This window comes from Lissotriton vulgaris, chromosome 9 (genome assembly GCF_964263255.1).
Source record: "Lissotriton vulgaris chromosome 9, aLisVul1.2, whole genome shotgun sequence".
Lineage (NCBI taxonomy): Eukaryota > Metazoa > Chordata > Amphibia > Caudata > Salamandridae > Lissotriton > Lissotriton vulgaris.
Window position 1 is genome coordinate 767,520,771 of NC_141697.1, and position 20,309 is coordinate 767,541,079.

The 20,309-nt window shown below is 44.9% G+C and overlaps 1 long non-coding RNA gene across 1 annotated transcript; it reads right to left on the reverse strand.

Moving 5' to 3' along the window:
* Positions 1-1,224: 1,224 nt before the first annotated feature.
* LOC147692226 (uncharacterized) lies at positions 1,225-11,353 on the reverse strand. The gene is made up of 3 exons (XR_015299814.1): positions 11,315-11,353; positions 10,313-10,360; positions 1,225-1,257 (listed from the first exon to the last, which is right to left on the reverse strand). It is a non-coding gene; the product is annotated as an uncharacterized LOC147692226 (long non-coding RNA).
* Between the last annotated feature and the right edge of the window lie 8,956 nt (positions 11,354-20,309).

A 20,309-nucleotide genomic window follows, 5' to 3' on the forward strand; every position in this document is an offset into this window, starting at 1 on the left:
GATGAAGCTATCAGAGAGTCCTTCCATAACTCCCATTGTATGTGTTGTTCTACAAATGAGATGTGTGGTAGGAAATTTGAATGTTGCAACAATAAATGAAGGTGTCAACCATGATGTTTCTAAGCACAGAATAAACACCAATCCAAACTTCAGAAAATCTGGCATTTTCAGTAATTTACATATTCTGTTCTGTACAACATGCATTATGAGGAAGGAACAGCTGAAACTGTCTCCAGAAAACCTAAATATAGCATATTGACAAAAAAGAACAGATTCCTTTACCTGACAAAAGCTGCATGTTCCTCCTCATCTGTAGAAAACAATATTTTCAGTTAAAAACAGGCTAAGTTAACTTTCCTTATTGAGGACACATTTTTACAGATGTCTAGCTAGGGTCAGTTGCCTACAGAAAGAGGCCTGCATCAGAACAGGTCCACTTCACTTTACCTTTTTCCAGAGTTGAATCCATATCCACATAAGATGTTTCTGGTCTACGGTCAGTGGTTTTTGCCGTGGCACTAGGTCACATTCTTGCATTAGCCTACAAGGGGATTACATACTTTGGAAGAATAAACAAAGGGGTTATGTACCAAAAGGAGTTGTTCCGTAAACGGTATCCAACTCTCTCCTTAAATGAGCAAGGAGTATTCATTATGAATACTTGAGAACCATGAAATGATTAAGAGACTTTCTTTACTTTAGATATTTGTTTGAATGTCCCATCATGCTTCCCTATATTTATACATCTTCTGCTCCCAGGTTGACGGTGTGTCAAATCAGCTCACCCATGAGCTAAGCATTTTTGTTCCTTATTGTTAGATGGAAAACTATATTTCCAACTAGTTGGAGCCCCTGATCGAAGGCTACCTAAGTATTCACAAAGAGGATACAGTAAATTATGGGGGACATAATACTCTAACGAGTGTCTTTGGCTCAGCTGATACAGTTCGAAGTATTAAGTATTATTTAATGGTTGCCCCGATGTTCTATGATAAGTGTCACTGTGCTTTCTGAAAATCAAGAACCATATCTATGAAACATCTCATGTAACAGGTCACATTGTGTGTTTAGAGGGAAATTATTAATTTGACCCTTGCTTCTGGTATAGTCCTGAGATATGGGTCTGTCATTAGAGAATCAAATTATGTAATTTGGGAAAATTACATATGAAAGTAAATCAGAATGAAACATTGAATGTTGATTTACATACATTTTGAAAATAATCTTACCTTTAATACGTTCCGTCAGATAGATTATCTTTGAAATGTAAAAGAAAAGTACAATTACTTATCACTTTCTATTGTTTTGTTTAATACACACATTTAGAGACTGGAGATTATAAAGAGTTGCTGCTAGAGTAAGGCCATTTTAATGGACATGCACCCCTGCCGTGATAGTTTCATCAGTGTTAAAGTCTGGAAATGCTGGTGAAGAGACAAGATTCACATAGGCCAGCTTTGCAGTGTAAGATAGAGCTATACCAACTAACTGCAGACAACTCAAAGCACACTAGTTATGTGGCGATAAAGTGCATTAATAAACACATTAATCTGAGTACACAAAGGCTCTTATCAGAACCCCTTTCAGAGGCCCACGGGGCAAGCAGGAACTACTGGGCCCAACCGTGATGGATGTGGCATTTTATTCCTGATGTTCCGGGGCTCAACCATACTTGGGTCCTGAGCAACTAGACCAACTACCCCATCAGTACTTGGCTTTCAGGGGTAGTGAGAGTCAAGGCTTCTCTGGTGGGGAAGATTGGTTAAATATTAACACAGCTCAAAACATAAAATACATTGCAACCCCAATAAATGCTGTTCCATTCGGATATTTGCATTTGTGAAAAAGGTTAGTATTTATATATATAAACTGAAATACGACATGCACAAGCAATATACACATCCATCCTAAGGTCAACAGCACTCTAGCTTTTTTCCAGACAGGGCCACAGGTTCCATTTCCCTGCCTACTAGTAGTGGTTATTTGCCATTTACTATATGCAGCATTCAGTTTAGGCCCTGGAACGAGTCAGTCTTTGAAGTCCAACTATGGCTTTTTAGAGAGGTCAATGCATTTCAGGGCTATTAGGCTATGTTGTAGAGTAAGTTCGACTGGCCGGCAATCCTTACCCGCTCCCTCTGGTGTTACAATACGGAAGACCATGGGAATGTTCAGCACTTGCGGTGGACTAGAGGCGATGCTAGTACTGAGCGGTAGTCTTGTCGCTGCAAGCAAAGCTGCTGTGCTAGTTTGGATGAGGTGGTAAAGTTACTTTGATCCCACTGGCGGATCGAGGGCAGTCATTGGCTTCCGATCCTTCAGGTGAGGCTTCAGAACCTACTTCTGTCTCCAGGTCACATAGCGCACTTGGCTACAGCCCTCTCTTATAGCAACAGAGTGAAAGTTCTTGCCCTTCAAAGCAACCCGTCTGGCAAACGCGATCACTGACTTTGGTCTGCACACAGGCAACAGCCTGATCAGAGCAACATCAGCTTAGCTCACAAAGGTCCCCTCTAACATAGGGCCACGGAATTAAGTCTGCACATGTGCAATGGACCGAGTGCTGCGACTGGAGTATTCTAACAACTTGCTATGGGAATCCAGTCGACAGGATCGACCACTGGGTCTTGCTCTCACGAGGCACTCTCCTCCTCCTCACAGGGTTGTCTGGTGTTGGCAGACAGGAAAGTGCAGATGCTCCAGTCTACAGGGCAGGTAGTATTGATTTCGCTGGGTGATGTTTCCATACTAAGCTGGTAGACTGGCAGAACTTGATCCCTAGTCCTGGTCACACCAGGCAGAACAGTTGCTGAGCCTCCCCATGTCTACGTACAGCCAAGGCTGCCTGCTTGATAGCTGATGACTTGGGAGCTTCAAGCTCCCCTGTTTATAATCCATTTCTAGACACAGATGTGATTTAGTGCCTCATGCTTTGAAGTTCATGTTGTGGCGGGTGCCTCCTTTGAACTGCGCTCTCCTTTGTCCACTCCTTTGCCCAGGAAGCAGTCTGTCACAGCAGGAGTAACTCAAATAACAACAGCCTCATAACACAGGCCATGTGAGGAACTCGTGCTTCACACCTGAATGTCACCCTCACTGAAATATATATCTAACAAAATGTTACACTGCCCCCAGCCTTACACCTTTTGATTCAATTATCAGATACATCTCCTTTCTGAAATGTGCGCAGGCCCCACTGACTAGCGCATTTTCAAAATAAAAGAGCCCTTTTGAAGTGCCCAGGACAGCCTAGCTCTCCCTTCCTTCAGTGTGTGTCCCACCCAGCTCCCTTCCTTCAGTGTGTGTCCCACCCAGCTCTCAGGAATGTAGCCATCCACAAATCTTTCTTGGGGGCTCATCTATATTCCATCCTCAAGATCCTAGGCTTCAAATATGGAACTCACAGGCCTCCATTGTATAGTAACACTCATAAGCACACATACATCACAGCACGCACATGCACACACACACACACACTGCACAGAACTACATGCTTATTCAATTTGGGCCAAGGCTAAGTTAAGTACACAGCAGCAGACCTTTACATGAGTGGGCCAGTGGGCCCCAATTTAGTGACACATACGTAAAACGGCCTGCTAACTCTGCTCATCAACATTACTAAAACAGCATATGCTCCCACCACCACGCTCATGCTACCATGCACTTTGGTAAAGACAGTAGCCTTTTATCTCTTATGAGGGTAGCACTGGTGGCACTCCTCCAGGTCCTAGCAAGATCTCAATCCATGAAATAAACGTAGGTCATGGCTCACATGTATGGTCCCTGTTCGCCCATAAACAAAAATCATCACCAGGTATCCAGATAAAATAGCTGCTGTGGCACTCAGGACAGGGGTGCATGTCTGGGAAAAATCAGTACCAGCATGCTAGGGACTTTTCCATCCAAACAGCCCTCTTTATAGTGCTGCAAAAATTATATGTGTAGCACCAGAATATTAGCGCATTTTATAATTATCCTAGTGAAAGACTACCTGTAAAATCTCAAAATAAACATAAAGCAGGCTTTAACATTTCACACGTATATCCCCTAGCTTTTCCCCTAAAGTCCACATTAACAGGCATGACTGTGTGAGCATTACACTGCATTAATTAAATAATTAATGCATGAATTACTAGGATTACATGAATTACTAGGAAGTTCTATCTGGAGAGATCTAATAGATCTAATACATCTATTCATAACCAGGACAACTCCTACTTTTATGCTAGATATCCTGCTGCCAATCGGAATGCTGTAACTAGTGCTTAGAAATAAGGCTGAGTCCTATCTGAATGGTCTTTGAACCATGTTTCAGACATATAAGACCCTTCTGTAGAGTCAAGTCAAAATGTCATGCGCAGACTACCACGGAGCTTGCATTGATGAATGAAATGGTGAACCATTCCGGGGATTCAAGTTAGAGGCTGATATAGTTCTCAGTCGGTTGCAGAAACCTTCGCTGCCTGATGACTGAAAGTGAGGTAGTGGTCGATTCAGATACCAAGGCTCTTGATCTGGTCTTTAGGAGACGGAGCCGCGCCTAGGCAATCTGGCCAAAGAGATGCCGAATTGAAGGCAGGGGAGTTGCCCAGGTGCATAAGCTCTGTCTTGTCCCCATTAAGTTTAAGGCATGAGAACTCGATCCATTTGGCGACCTCCTCTAGGCAACAGCCTAGGGTGCTTGATGACCCCTCGGGTGGTTGAGTGCCACCACAAGCTGAGTGTCATCTGCATAGGTGATGATTGTTATGCCAAATGGATGGACAATCTCTGCCAAAGGGTCTCATATATATATATTAAACAGTGTGGGGCTCAGGACAGAGCTGTGGGGTGCCCCACAGCTGAGAAATATGGCTATACTACATAAATACATACAATGGTGAAGCTCACTAATGCTGTCAAAGCTACCAAAGACGAGGTGTTTTGCCTTTCCAGGCTTTTTATCTAATTTTCCTAAACATTATAGCATTTTGTAGGTTCATTTCAGCATTATAGTACCAGAACTACTAGTGCAAACATGATGAATATGGGCAAATGCACGTGCTGCATGTGTTTACGTTTTTTAATATCCCACCATTCTTAATGAGTTGACAAGGTATTTGGTCACCTTTCTTTGCAGATATAATTATAGACAAATCAACTACAGCAAGACGCCAGGGCACAGGAAAAAACATTTGAGATAGGAAGAAGTAATGTGTGTAGTGAGAAACATGTTCTGTACCCATTCCACAACATTAACTTTTTGGACTTTAAAAATATAATAAAGCGGACGAAACTCTGCAAATTTTGTCCCAGGTGTCTTAAAGTAGAGTGGTGCCCAGCCATATGACTTCTAGTTCCCACCTATTGTCAGAGACCAAGAAAATCCTTTTTAGACTGAAGGGTATACCATACCTCCACAAACTACTCCTAAGATCATTCCCTTAACATAGGATCATAGTCTACAGTTTCCTATAGAAGCTATCATTCATATTGTATTGATATTCTTTGAATGGTTGCGCCCCACACACACATATATATATATTTATATATATATATATATATATATATATATATATATATATATATATATATATATATATATATATATATGAATCCAACACGATCCTTCCAAGCCTGAGAGCGCTCGACAGTGTGTGCTCAACCCGAGAGCTGGATCGAAGCCCCAAATTAATTTTTGAACAAAGGGGGCGGCACAACTGGATACTATATTAAGCTTTTATTCACACAAACACTGAGAAAAGCCGTGAGGCTGAAACGCGTTGGTGGAGTGTTTGTGTGAATAAAAGCTTAATATAGTATCCAGTTGTGCCGCCCCCTTTGTTAAAAAAAAAAAAAATATATATATATATATACGACGCAATCTTCATACCATCAAGGCTGCAGTAAGGGAGATTTTATTCAACCTCTCAGGTTATATATGTATATGAATATATATATATATATATATATATATATATATATATATATATATATATATATATATATATATATATGTAAAAGTGCCCACATTCTTATTAGCAGTACCTCCTATAGCATCTCTCATAGGGTGGCAAATGAGTAAGTTCTTCTTTTCTATTCTGACTTGTCTTGATGCAGGTTCATTCTGTAATCTGCGTGTGTGTGTGTTTGTGTGTTTGTGTGTGCGTGTGTGTGCGCCTCTCCAGAAATCCTATTGTGCAAAGGAGAGTTTTGAACACTCTGTTCCTCACACTTTACCAATGCTTCGACAACCTTAACTGGGCATAGAAAATTCAGCCATGGCAATAACACTGCCAGCCAGGTGCCATGCCTAGAACGCTGGTATATATACATATACCATGCAGCTGTGGGATTGAAATGTGGCAGCACTGGGGTAGAGAATAGACTGAGAAAGGGCTATATAGAGTGGAACAGATAAAACCTGCACTACACCACATTATCCCCAAAGTGCCAGTAACAACACAAGGATTCCACAGTTCCGAGCATGAAGTGAAAGATGTTCCTCCAATAAGGTTGGGTATCACAGTACTGCCAATGAATCACGTGCACAGCCACACACCACATCGCAAGAACGAAGCCAATGGCTCAACACGCATCTGTCATGTTCTCACCTTGTGTGGGTTAATAGTAAGCCGAAAAAAGCAAGCTTTTCAGGCATTCTGCCACTAAGATTTCTGCAATAATGAGTCACAAATGGAAGACAGCAGCCAAAAGGGTAAAGGAGCACACGAGGAGTGACAGTGGGACAACATGACCACCTATGGAGTCTCAAGCAATAAGAACAAGAAATATATACTAGAAGTGGTACACACATCCCCAACATTAGAAAACGCAAGTAACATGGGGGTACGGCCACACAAAGTTCAGGCGATATTTTTGAAGGCTTAACCCTCCAATGAAAGTATACCTCATATTGCGCCTGTATATTACAAGGTTTAATCTAAAAACAGCAACAAAGTTCTACATAAAAAGCTTTGTGGGTATTCATAACATAATATGACATGTTTTAACACACCATAACATTCCCTCTGATGCAACAACATCCAAGATAGGGCTTTTCTTAATATGCACTTAGACTTGCCTACATTTCTTGCTTTGCATCCATGAAGGAACTAGGTCAGATGTAGTCTTATTGTGTACAAGCAGCAGGGTCTGAATTACAACGGTGGGTGAAATAGGCCAGAGCTTAGAAGCGCCAGCACATTTTCAGCACCATAATAGTTTTCGATGCTACTTTGTTTAATGTATCTAAAAACCTATTGTTTTGGTGTACAAGTCATAAAACAGTTTTACTTCCGCTTTCAAATTGTTCGACTTATTTAGAGTTTGGCAGATGGGATACTCCATTGCATACGTGGCGGATGACCCATTCCCCGTATTATTGCAAGTGTGTTTTACCCTATGGCAGTTGTAATACGGTGTACAGGATATCTGTCATATGTTGACCTAGTGTCACGTCCACCAAACTGTAAATAAGGCCCTTCATTTTCATACTTTTAATGATGTAAAATTTAAAAAAATCATGATTCTAAACTATGATTTTTCCTAAGTTGCATTTGTACTTACCTGGTCCCAGATGAATACGCTCCCTGGCTTCAGTCTCACTCCATTCAAAGATGCCTTCCTTGAAAGTTCTAATCTCAATACTGTCCAACAAAGCCACCACCACATCAGTCCCAATCTCAGTGACGTCTACTGACCTTTCCTCCAGGTAAGCAACAAGTTGAAACCACCCTGCACCTTCTATTAATCTCTACACTCAAAAAGAAGTTCTACTCCGTGGCTTATCTACATGTTCTCCTGCCAATGTTTAATTGTCTACTGTTTTTAAGTTGGAAACAATTTGTCATGCCACTTTTAAAAATAATTTGTGCATGAAGAAAGTATTACATCTTATCTTATCTTAGGTGCAATTTGTAAAGCGCACTGACGCCGAAGCTTCCTGGCGCTGACATGAGGTAAAATATCTTGTTGTACGTCAGTAATGTCCAGCCACGGCCCATGTAGGTAAGAGCGGTGGGGCCGGGTGGTGGTGGGGGATTTCGTCAGACGACGAGGAGGGAAAATTATTTATTTATTTCATTTTCCCTAATGGTTGTGTGTCAAATTCTCCCGTCCCCCCCTCCCCAGCCCACCGCTCTTACCTGCACGGGCCGCGACTGGTAATGTCTCCTACTGAGGACAATACAGTAATTTGCTCCAAGGCCATAGAATCTTTAGCTGACTTTGCTGTCTAGATTAACAAATGCAACAAACAAGCTGAAGTTCAGAATGCCAAATTCAATCAATTCAGATTGTCATCATTTTTTTGCCCAGTAAAATTAGTATGAAAGTTATGAATTCAATTGCAAAGACTATTTAATGTTATTTGGTGCAGATAGAGAACTATGGGCCAGATGTAGGAGCCCTAATACCGGTCGGTAACGGCCGAATTCGGTCGTTACCGACCGGTATTAGGGTTTCCAGATGTAGGGGCCCTATATTTTACCGATTCTGTAAATTTACCGAATCGGTAAATTTACAGAATCTGTAAAATACTGAATCGGTATATTTACCGCTTCGGAATATCCACATGTAGGTGGCACACCTAAGAGTGCCACAGGCCCTTAGGAATCGGTATTTTACCACCCAATCCTATTGGGTGGTAAAATACCGAATTCAGGTGTGCATGCACACATGTGCAATGTGACACACAGACATGCCCTTAGGGCATGTCTGTGTGCCACATGGCACACAAGTCCAGAATTGGGGTGCTAGAGGGTGTCAAAGTGACACCCCCTGCACCCTTGCTGGATTCGGTATTTACCGAATCGATAAATACCGAATCTGTATTTCCCATTGATTCCTATGGGCTTCAAGGCCCATAGGAATCAATGGGAAATACAGAATCGGTATTTACAGATTCGGTAAATATCGACTCTTACAGAATCGTTTTACCTACATCTGCCTCCTTCCAATTTACTGACTCTTAAATACCGAATCGGTATGAGTCGATATTTAAGAGTCGGTAAATCGGATTTACCTACATCTGGCCCCTAATCATCAAAGTTACCGGTACTGTACTGACAGGGGCCACAATGAGAGAGCCCATTGGTACACATTTTACAGACCTCAAACTTATGAGTGCCAGTGCATCCACTGGTTTTCAAACATTATGTGACCTTCAAGTTACCCCAGGATCTCTACATCGGATACATTCATCCACTGAACCATTTTACTACATGTTGTAATATACCCTTGATCAAAAAATCACAACATATAATATTACCACCCTTCAACCCTAAAAAAATTACCATAAATTGATAAATATTTCCAAGACAAGCATCAAATGCTTACCTTCGCCAGCACACAGAAGTAGATACGGTCAGTAGAGGGATCATAAAGGAGAGTGAAGGGATCACATTTTAAGCTTATGTTTAATATAAATGTTGCTCCTCTGTTCTGTTACATCACAGAATGCCAAATGTTTTTTGGGTGCATAAAGTAATAAGTGCCTTACACTGACAGATAATGGCTGCAGTCACAATGGGGAGTTTAAGGGTCTCATTTTAGCCCCTTGCTTACCATGACTGAGGCCCCTCTTTTCTGTTACTAAGAGAATGGATATCGGAAGTATATAGATGGTGGTGCACCATAGTGTGTATCTCTGTTCCTATGGCTGCTGGATACTCAGGAAGCAGCTCATGGGAAATAAGGGTGCCCCAGTAACAGCTGTTGCTAGGGACGAGAGACCCATAAAGACCAAAAAATGGATGTCATGCTTTAAAATACCTTTTGACTAAAATATTTCCTAATAAAATGTATTCAGCATGTCAGTTACACAGTTGTACCCCAAAGAATTTACTAACTTAACACTCATTTCAAATTATTCCCCTTAATATGCTTTACAGATTGGCTGTAAAAGGTTACAATTTTCTAACATGACGAGATGAGAGCAGAAAAGCCCCATTACTGGCCCAATCGGGCATATATTTGTTCTACTTTTGCACAGGGATTTAGGCTGCTGAAAAGAGCTAAAATCACTGACAATTTTGGGGTGAATTGAGAATTGCCAGGAAATCCGACCTAGAATTGCAGAGTTCCCATTACACATTCCTTATTGGACCCACATGAACCAAATCCTAATGAGCATGGTTCCCCTCCTCCAGAGACACCGGTACCTCCTGTATCAGTAACTCCTTGTGTGGGGACAATTCAGGTCATTTTGCGGGCCACTCGTAATGAGGCCTTGTGGCGTTGGTGGAGAAGGAGAAGCACCATAACTGTGAGAAGGTACCAGCCGCAAAAACACCCAGCAATTTATTGCTCAAAAAGTCATCACCATACTTACTCTCATTTCCAAGACCTCCAGTCTCTCATCTATCTTCTCCAGCTGCAGCTGAACAAAGAAAATGAGCTTAGAAACAAGTATGCCATGCCACTGTAGGGTCTCAGATCAAATATGCCCCAAAATAGTTTTGCATCACTCAATTATCAGACCAAAAGTAAAACTTTGCTTTTTGAATTCATTTTAGGGTGTGCATTTTCTGGGGTGTTTATGAACAACACAAAGCCTCTTCTGATTAGTGAGGAAAAGGCACTACACTGCCCCAACCCAGTGACCTTCAGCCTGACAAAGAAGAGAAACCCCAGGCCTTCAGTAGAAGAGAAAACACAAGAAACAATGTATGGGATTGAACACTAAATGCTCAGAGATGCCAGTGATGTTACTATGATCCCTCTCCACCACCCCTTCCTTTAAGACTTAACACAATGTACCCAATGCACTAGAGTAAGTTTTTCCTGTTTCTGCTGTTCTGTTGGGTGCTCATACAATCAACAGGCCCCACAGGCTATACAAAACTAGACCCTACATCTCATTGAGTACTCGTTGATGCACCAAGCTAGCTTAACCATGCATCCTTTCGCAGTTTCTTCTTGTCCCGATATCATGGTACTCGAACATGAGATACATGAGAACACAGCACCATGCAATAAATGCCATTTAGCTGGTAGAGTTCACCCCCCCCAAAAAAAGGCTATTTTAAATTCTGTCTTATGTACTATCCTGTGTCAAGAGACACTATTTCAAATCTTGGACAATTCATTAGTCTGTATATTTTTCTATTAACTTTTCTTTTTCCACAATGCAAGAACACTCCCTTGAAAAGCACCCCATTGTCAATTCTGCTCCCAATTAATATGGGGGGTGATGGCCACTGCGCCCCCATTGGAAGTGATATAATCAATAAACCTGGCATTTTACCTAAGCCATCACCAGCATATTAAATGGATCTCTATTTTATGCTTTAAATAATTCACTTTAGAGTAGGCGGAGGGCATATGCACTTACCTCTTCTCTACTTCTCTCTATCGTAGATATCTTCTCACTTCAAACATAAAACATAATATATTATGATTCGTCCAGATGTAGAATCAGCCAACATTAATCTCAGCGAGACTCATAAGAGAGTGAGTTTGATTGGGTTTTCCAATATGACACCAGGTGCTACTGAAGTTTGCAACTTTGAAACGTTATAAATCAGACAACAGGGGGATAAGGGAGCTGGAACTGATGCACAAATGTGTGGGAAATGTAATCTAGTGAGTAATCCAATTATAGCTAATGAATGTTTTCCCAAGTGTTTTTGACAAATATAGTAGTCTTTTATAGTAAGATGATGACATTTGTATAAAAATTGTACATGTTAATAGTGTTACCCACCAATATTTAAAAGAACCTAATGTTGCATCGATGATATTGATAACACGTGAAGCCTATCGCCCTGCCTTAGGAGCCAAACCGAGTTTTCTGCAATAGCCCTAGATCTCCTGCAGATCTTACACTCTGAGTTACTGTAGTGCTCTTACGGCTTCTCAAGGTCGCAGGGAGATCAACCATATACAAAAACTAAGGAAAACAGTGGTGAAGAAACATTCTTTTTTTAGGTTGTTCCCTGAGTATATAATATGTATGTTCCTGCTCTATTAATGAATGTAACCTTGATCCAAATAGCTTCACTAAATTGTATAATCAGGTGCAATCAAAGTGGCTCCATCCCCTGTTTCTGCTTTTTAGACACTGCCCGCCTCATCTACTTAGAGGAAAGCACAACTATAGTCTACAATGCAGGTAAAAAATCTTGATTTTAGTTCGAGAGAGCCATAATGTTGTCAATAGATGAGCAATTTGGGCAAAACGGAAGCTTCATAAAATTAATTAATTGCTCCTCTTTGCCCTCTCCTTCAGTTTTTCTAACTTTGGGAATAGCTTCCTTTCAGCATCTAATAATGCAATAATAGTTATTTGGTTCACTGATGTGTCCTCACTTTAATAATAAAGATATTCAACAGTGAAGTTAAGACTCATTCCCAGAAGGCAGGCAATTTCATGAGTACGTTTATTGATATTCCATTTGAACCGGCAGCATTGGAGGGCTGGTATGACTATCACTCAATCCCACTCATTCTAATGTACTCAGTCTTATTGTGACTCAGTCACACACACAGTTACACTCATCATCATTCTCCCCCAATCACTCACATTCGCTCTCACACATATTGGTCCTTTTTGTCACTCAGTCTCACTCTGACTTATTGCTTCACTGACTCTCACTTTAACTCACACACATAGTCACACAGACATGTTCACAGTGCTGGAATGGTGCAGACCCCTTCATTTACACGTGTCCGCAATCAAACAATGTCACTTGCTGCCTCAGATTGTTCCTGGACCCGAAGCGGGTCTGAATTTTATTGTTATTTTGTCAAGAAAATATCTGCACATGTAAAATAAGATCCCCCTCCCGTGCCGGTGGAATGCCACTGAAAGTTTGCAGAAAAATGTGCCACATTCTCAAATCTTCTTTCACACCTGAAGAGAGATGCCCATGATGATAAGGCAATCTGTTCCCTGCCAATGCCCTCACTAGCCTCCTGCAGAAGGTTCTCCCTACTTTCATTACCCTACCTGCAAAATTGAGATACCCTAGCAAGGCTTGTATCTCTTTGACCATTACTTTTTCCTTTGCCATCATAGCGTTAAACAATTCCAGAAAGTTATCCCTTTAATCATCCGGCAACCGGGCTGGCATTTTTTTGGAGTCAATCTCAATTCCAAGAAAAGACAGTGCTGTGCTGGGCACATCATCTTTTCGGGTGCCAATGGCACTCCCAAATCCTCCGTCAGCTCTTTGAAGTTTTCCAGGGCCTCCTGGCACTCCGTGGAGTTGGAGGTTCCAACAAAGACAATTCATCCAAGTAATGGATCACTAACATGTGCCCCTTCCTTTTTTAAAACAACCACTGCAGAAAGGTGCTAAAACACTCAAACAATGTGCATGACATAGAAAAGCCCATCGGTAATGCCTTGTCCACGTATCATTTACCATGAAAATGGATACACGCACAACCCCAATCATCAGGATGGCCTGGAAGCAAACAGATAGCCGATTTTATGTCGCATTGATTGTGCCATTTCTGCAGTTGTGCCCGCCGTCACTACCCATGACATGGCCACGTCAACTGACAAGTAACATGTGCCCAGTCCATTTTTAAAACAACCAATGCAGAAAGGTGCAAAAACACTCAAACAATGCGCATGACATAGAACATCCCATCTGTAATCCCTTATCCACGTACCATTTACCATTGAAATGGATGCACAGAAGATCCCAATCATCTGGATGGACTGGAAGCAAATGGAAAGACGGTTTTATGTTGCATTGTGCCATTTCTGCCGCTGCGCCCACCGTCACTACCAGAGATATGGCCATGTCAACTGGCGAGTAAGAAACAGTGCCTTCCTTTTCATCGATAAAATCATTCACTGAGCACCCTTCTGTACATGATAAATGCTGAATAAGCCAGAATTGTCCAGGTTCCTTCTTGGGCACCACCCCAATTGGTGACACAGTCAAGTTATCCAGAGGCCAAACTTGGAAAGGGCCAGGCATTCTCCCTTTCCTCTCCTCTTTTTCTAATTTCCCTTGCACATCCTGTGAATGTTCTTTTGCTGACTTCAAAGTTTCTGACCAACGCCTGTGTCTAGGTGCTGCATGAACCAAACGAAAACCCCACTTTGAACCCTTCCCTTAGTACTTCTGCAGTCTTCTTGTGGTAATACCTCTGTAAGGCTGCCTTCTGCCTTAACTGGCGTATGAGCCTTTTGTCCCAGACCCCTGAACACTCTTAGCTCCCTTTGACCTAAAAGAAATGCTACTGCTACTGTCCCCCTGTGTTGCCCCCTGCTGCCACTGCTGCCCCAATTGCTGAAACCCCCCCTACCCCAAAACAGTTGTCCAAGGGATGTTTCCTCCTGCATTTTGAGCACTCATGGCGCAATCTTCAAAATGTGCACGTGCACAGCCTTTTATAGATATCCCAGCAGTAAACACTAGCATAAATCAAGAACACTGCTGTCCAGTTTTCTATAGTCAGAGGAACCCATGCCCGCTTAGCCAGCTTGCATTCCTCTTCTTTAGATCCTTCTTTTGCGTGTACTTCCCTGTGCAATTGTTTCAGCATTTTAACTTCTTCACCTTTCCATATGCGCTCTTTAGTCGCCAGCATCAAATGTGCCCCCAATGGCTTAGCCACTCCCAAATAAGGGGGTCTCGTAATCTACAACTCTTTATTTTAAAGCTTATCTTTATTTTCTCCGCTGGTTTCTTCACTTATCTCAGATTTCTCTGTGTCTTTGCTAATCACTGGCTTGGCCGGATTCTTTTTACATTCCTCCTCCGTACCCACTCCTGTGTCTATAAACATACTTGTCCTCGCGCAACCTACCCTCTTCCCCCCTCCTCGAAACCCCCTCTCCCCCATCCCTACAGAGACCATTACCAGCCCCTCTCTCTTTCTATGTTTTACCTGGCTCTGAGGAGGGTGCCTGTGTTGCTGCAGTCCGCCTAGCCAGTTTCCCCGTGGTCAATCCCGACTTAGTTGGCCTTACCGTAGGCTCTGACTCCCTTCTGCAAGCCTCAAAAACCCTCCAATAGACATTACTCTTATCCCCTCCACCCCATCTAAATCATCTCTCAGCTCACCTTTCTCAAGGCTCTCCTCATTGAAATCTAACTCCGCGCCTTCAAGCTATCCCACATGGTGGCCCCTCATGGGCCCACAACTCCGTGCCTCCGGGGGCGCCGACTGCACCCTTCGGTACACCGCTGAGTCCTTTGACTGTGTTCTCCTGCTGGTTTTCTACCTTGCAGACTGCTGAGGTCCGTTAGGTGTTGGAGCCTGAAAGACCGCTCAGGCCTACATGTGCTGGCCACGCTGGGATCCCCCGATGGTAATGGGTATGCAATGCGAGGCTCTACCCTCCCTTCTACTTGGCGCCAGTAAGTAGCACCCAGCTCTGCCAAGTTCGGACCCGGACCTGAGTCCTTGCCCTGCAATATAAATGATTGGTCTGGTGTGCTGGGTCTCTGATACTCATCCCCCGTCTCCCTTCTCCTTGCCTATTTAAGTCCAAAGTCTTCTCTGCCCATTGACACCCTACCTTAATCAAATCACCTACTTCCCTGTCCCTCAACCCCCCCTTCTCCATTCCAGCCAAGCCTCATCTAACTCTGACCGGTCCTGGTCAAGACCTGTCCCCCAAGCTTCCCCACCAAGCTTTCTTCTGCCCCCGCCTACGCCCCCCTTACCCCCTCTTTTCAAATTTAAACCTTTGCCTTCCAAACCAGATGACCCTCCCTGTGCAAGATAAGCATCCACTTCACCCACACTAAGAAGGCCCCTCATCTCCTCATTCCATGAGGTGAAAATATCTAGCCCTTCCCAGGCATTGCTACGCCCAGCCGTCTCCCAATCCCCAGGACCCCCTCTCCTCCCCCAAAATCAATTTGAGCCCTGGCCTTGCCCAAACTCCCTATGTCTTCCTCCCCACTCCACTCCCTAAAACCAAGTTCCCCTCCTAAAACCCTCCGGCCCTCACCCTGCCTAACCCAACCCGGGTATGCCCCATCCACCTCCCAAACACCAAAACTGTCCTGCCTTCCTGTCTCCTCGTGTCCCAGAGAGTCTCTGGGTTCATGTTCTTTGGGCAGCCCCCTCAACCCGCTCCCCCCGAAAGGCTTCTGTCCCTCCATATCCCCCCTTGCCTCCTTCCCCCGCCTCCCGCTCTTCCTTTACTAACTCTGCCGTTGCCTCAGTCTCATTCGGCCCCAGGCCGTGAGCAGGAAAGACCTAATTCGAGGCCCTAGCGGAGCGAGCAACAGACGCTCCCTCAGCCCACAGCCCCTCCCTCGCACCCTCTCGCCGGAGCCTCGAAATGTGCACGAGGGTCCGGTGCATCTGGGGACAAAAGGACCACTTTTTGGGCATAAGAGCGGCCCCCAAGACCAACTGCTTTACCTCTCGCCCACTTAGGGGACATATAGACCGGGATGGCGGCCGCCACACCCACAGAAGCGCCTCGAGGAGGGCAGCTGAAGGGATCACTAAATCAAGGCCGCCTGCCTCGCTCAGCAGGCGCACCACCTCCACGCCCTTATAATCCTGCAGAACCATGTCTAACTCACTAAACACAGCTAATTGAACAGACAAGAACAGCTAATTAAACAGCCAAGAAAACTATTACCAGCTACCCTGCTGCCAGCCACCAGGTCACCAAAACCTAAAATGGTGGTTGGCAGTCCTCTCATAGGATATATAAGCATTGGGCTATGTAGGAGAGTAGGGTCTGCTATCCTATGGTCGCCCCAAATTTTTGCTTTTTGCTTCACTTGTTTTTTACTTAATGTGGCTGTGGGCCTGCTAATCAGACCCACAGCCTGCTGTTCTCTCTCTAAATTCACATACATGTACTATAGGTACATAACCCAATTGGAACTGGACACCTTGTCAGCCCCTGTACCATGCACTATAGGTGCTCAGGGCATAGGTGCCAACAAGGCCTACCAGGGGCTGCAGCATATCTTTTGCCACCCCTGGCTGGTACTTAAATCGACACAACTGGTTGATCACTCAGCTGGGGTAAGGTGGTGTAGTCACCCCTTGCTTAGATTTAGTATATCTATATCTAAACCTATATCTGGACACATATATACCTATAAGTCACTCCCATGGCAGGCCTTAACAATCCTGGAGGCAGAGTGCTTGGTTTTATGTGAGATGGTGCTCTAGCATGAGCTGAGCCTGTCTGCAGCTGTCGGGACCAATTCCATAAGCTGTTCTGGGATAATGCCATACCATATACTATTAAGTGCATTATAATCCATCGCTGTTATGTGCTAACTTTGGTTTGACATTATCAAAACATGTCGTGTTTGGTGTCATACGTTTTGGAATACTACCCCCTCGCCAGTCCTGGCGACGGGGGTAGCATTCCACCCTTCTAGAGGGAGAAGACATGTTACTTTACTGAAATGTGCTTGATTTTTAAAAGAGCCTCAGCATCACAAAATGGACGCTTCTGCCATAGACACGAGTCTGACCTCCTGCTGCTGACCGAACCTCACCCGAGTAGGCCTGGACAAAGGGTTTCCTGTCACGGGGAGGTGTCACACCACCCCAGACAGGAAATAGTGGATTGTAGCAGGGATGTTTGAAAGAAACCAGACAGTTCCTGGGGAGCACAAGGCTTCCCCTTGCATAATCCGGTCAAACCGGTTCTGGAGCTCACCAGCGCGACCCTGGAAAAAGGGAAAGGGGTGTAACCACCCCCTTCCTGGGTCCCACCCATAGGAGGGACCTAGCAGGTAATCCAGCCCACCAGATTGGTATAAGAGTGGGAGCAATGCCCAAGCATTCAGATTATCCTGACTGAAACTTATGAAACGAAACTCTGGACCCTTCGACATCCTACTCGACGTAGAAGACTGAAGAATCTCCCTTGTGGTCAAGGAGTGACCACCCTGTGCAAACAGGCACCATCCAGCACCTCAACGTTTGCTTTGTTGCAGTTCCCGCCAGAACTCGAGTGACAGAGTTCGACAAGACCCAGAGTTCCTGCCTTCTAACAGCCCGATCCACAGTCCCTGCAGAGCTGAGACCCGTGGAGGTGACCTGAAGCGTGGGGCCGGCCATCTTGGAAAGACCATGAGGCGCTGACCTTGCAGCTTCCGAGGGAGATGTTGTGGACTATGTACTTGGTCTCCACTCCAGGATGGCTGAGTACATGGAAAGAGCATCCAAAAACCTGGAGGCCAGTCAAGAATTACAGAAAGCTTGGCATATCCAAAAGGCTGTTCTGGTTGAGGTCCAGCCAGGGCAAAAGGTGTGGGTGTTGGAGCCAGTGGCCCCAGCAGCTCTCCGGGACAAATGGTCTGGACCCCACACCATCATTGAGAAGAAGGGAGAGGTCACCTATTTGGTTGATCTTGGAGCCCCTAGGAGCCCCCACAGGGTGCTCCATGTGAACAGCTTGAAAGCATTTGTTGACAGGGAGGGCATGAGCCTGCTCATGGCCACAGATGGGGAACAGGAGGAAGAGAGTGACCCTCTCCCAGACTTGTTGTCCCAGAACCCTGATGATGGTTCAGTTGATGGAGCAGCAACAGGTGGACTGCAGACAGGTGTTGCAGACCCACAGACATATGTTTTCTCTCACACCCAGTCAAACTAACTGGTGCACCCATGAGGTGGACACTGGTGACAGTCTGCCTGTGAAGAATAAAATCTACAGGCAACCTGACCACGTCAGGGATTGTATAAAGGCTGAGGTGCAGAAAATGCTTGAGCTTGGAGTGATTGAGCCATCAGAGAGCCCATGGGCCAGCCCAGCAGTCCTTGTGCCAAAACCCCATACCAAAGATGGAAAGAGAGAAAGGAGGTTTTGTGTGGACTACAGAGGTCTCAATGCTGTCACTAGGACAGATGCACATCCCATTCCAAGAGCAGATGAGCTCATTTATAAATTGGCTTCTGCCAAGTTTCTGAGCACATTTGATTTGACAGCTGTCCAGTCCTGGCGACGAGGGTAGCATTCCACCCTTCTAGAGGGAGAAGACATGTTACTTTACTGAAACGCGGTTGATTTTTAAAAGAGCCTCAGCATCACAAAATGGACGCTTCTGCCACAGACACGAGTCTGACCTCCTGCTGCTGACAGAAGCTCAGCCGAGGAGGCCTGGACAAAGGGTTTCCTGTCACGGGGCGGTGTCACAACACCCCAGACAGGAGATAGTGGATTGTAGCAGGGAGGTTTGAAAGAAACCAGACAGTGTCTGGGAGCACAAGGCTTCCCCTTGCATAATCCGGTCAAACCGGTTCTGGGGCTCACCAGCCCCAGTCCCAGCGCGACCCTGGACAAGGGGAAAGGGGTGTAACCACCCCCTTCCTGGGTCCCACCCATAGGAGGGACCTAGCAGGTAATCCAGCCCACCAGATTGGTATAAGAGTGGGAGCAATGCCCAAGCATTCAGATTATCCTGACTGAAACTTATGAAACGAAACTCTGGACCCTTCGACATCCTACTCGACGTAGAAGACTGAAGAATCTCCCTTGTGGTCAAGGAGTGACCACCCTGTGCAAACAGGCACCATGCAGGACCTCAACGTTTGCTTTGTTGCAGTTCCCGCCGGAACTCGAACGACAGAGTTCGACAAGACCCAGCGTTCCTGCCTTCTAACAGCCCGATCCACAGTCCCTGCAGAGCTGAGAACCGTGGAGGCGACCTGAAGCGTGGGGCCGGCCATCTTGGAAAGACCACGAGACGCTGACCCTGCAGCTTCCGAGGGAGATGTTGTGGACTATGTACTTGGTCTCCGCTCCAGGAATGCTAAGTACATGGAAAGAGCATCCAAAAACCTGGACGCCAGTCAAGAATTACAGAAAGCTTGGCATGACCAAAAGGCTATTCTGGTTGAGGTCCAGCCAGGGCAGAAGGTGTGGGTGTTGGTGTCAGGATTCGAGTAATTGCGCCTACAGGACTACAAATCCCATAAGGATGAAAAGGAACAGAGTCTATATATTGTGATGACCACTAGATGGCGCTGTAAATGATTACTCCTTGGAATTGAGAAAGAGAGAGTGTGGTCGCGTTCCCCGTGTTGGGAGCTTTGTTCCAGGATTGAAGATTCGTATTTGTATTTGGCTGCAGTTCTGCGTGGCGAGGTCCTCACGCATTGCCAAGCAGACGGGAGGGAAGGCTTTCCCTCCGTTCATCTTTCTGGTCGCGAGCGGCTGCCGCGCAGAGAGAGAAGCGTGTCCTTACTGGAAAAAACGCCGGGTTGGTGTAACGGCGGCGGTGAAAAGGATTCGTGTGTTGAAAGCAGGATTTCCCGATCGCGAGCGGCTGCCGCGAGGGAAGATCTCCGGTGCCTGTGTGCCCGCTGCAAGGGGCGCTTTTTCGTTTTGGACTATTAATGGGAAAGAAGGGTGTTTGCTCTACGATTCA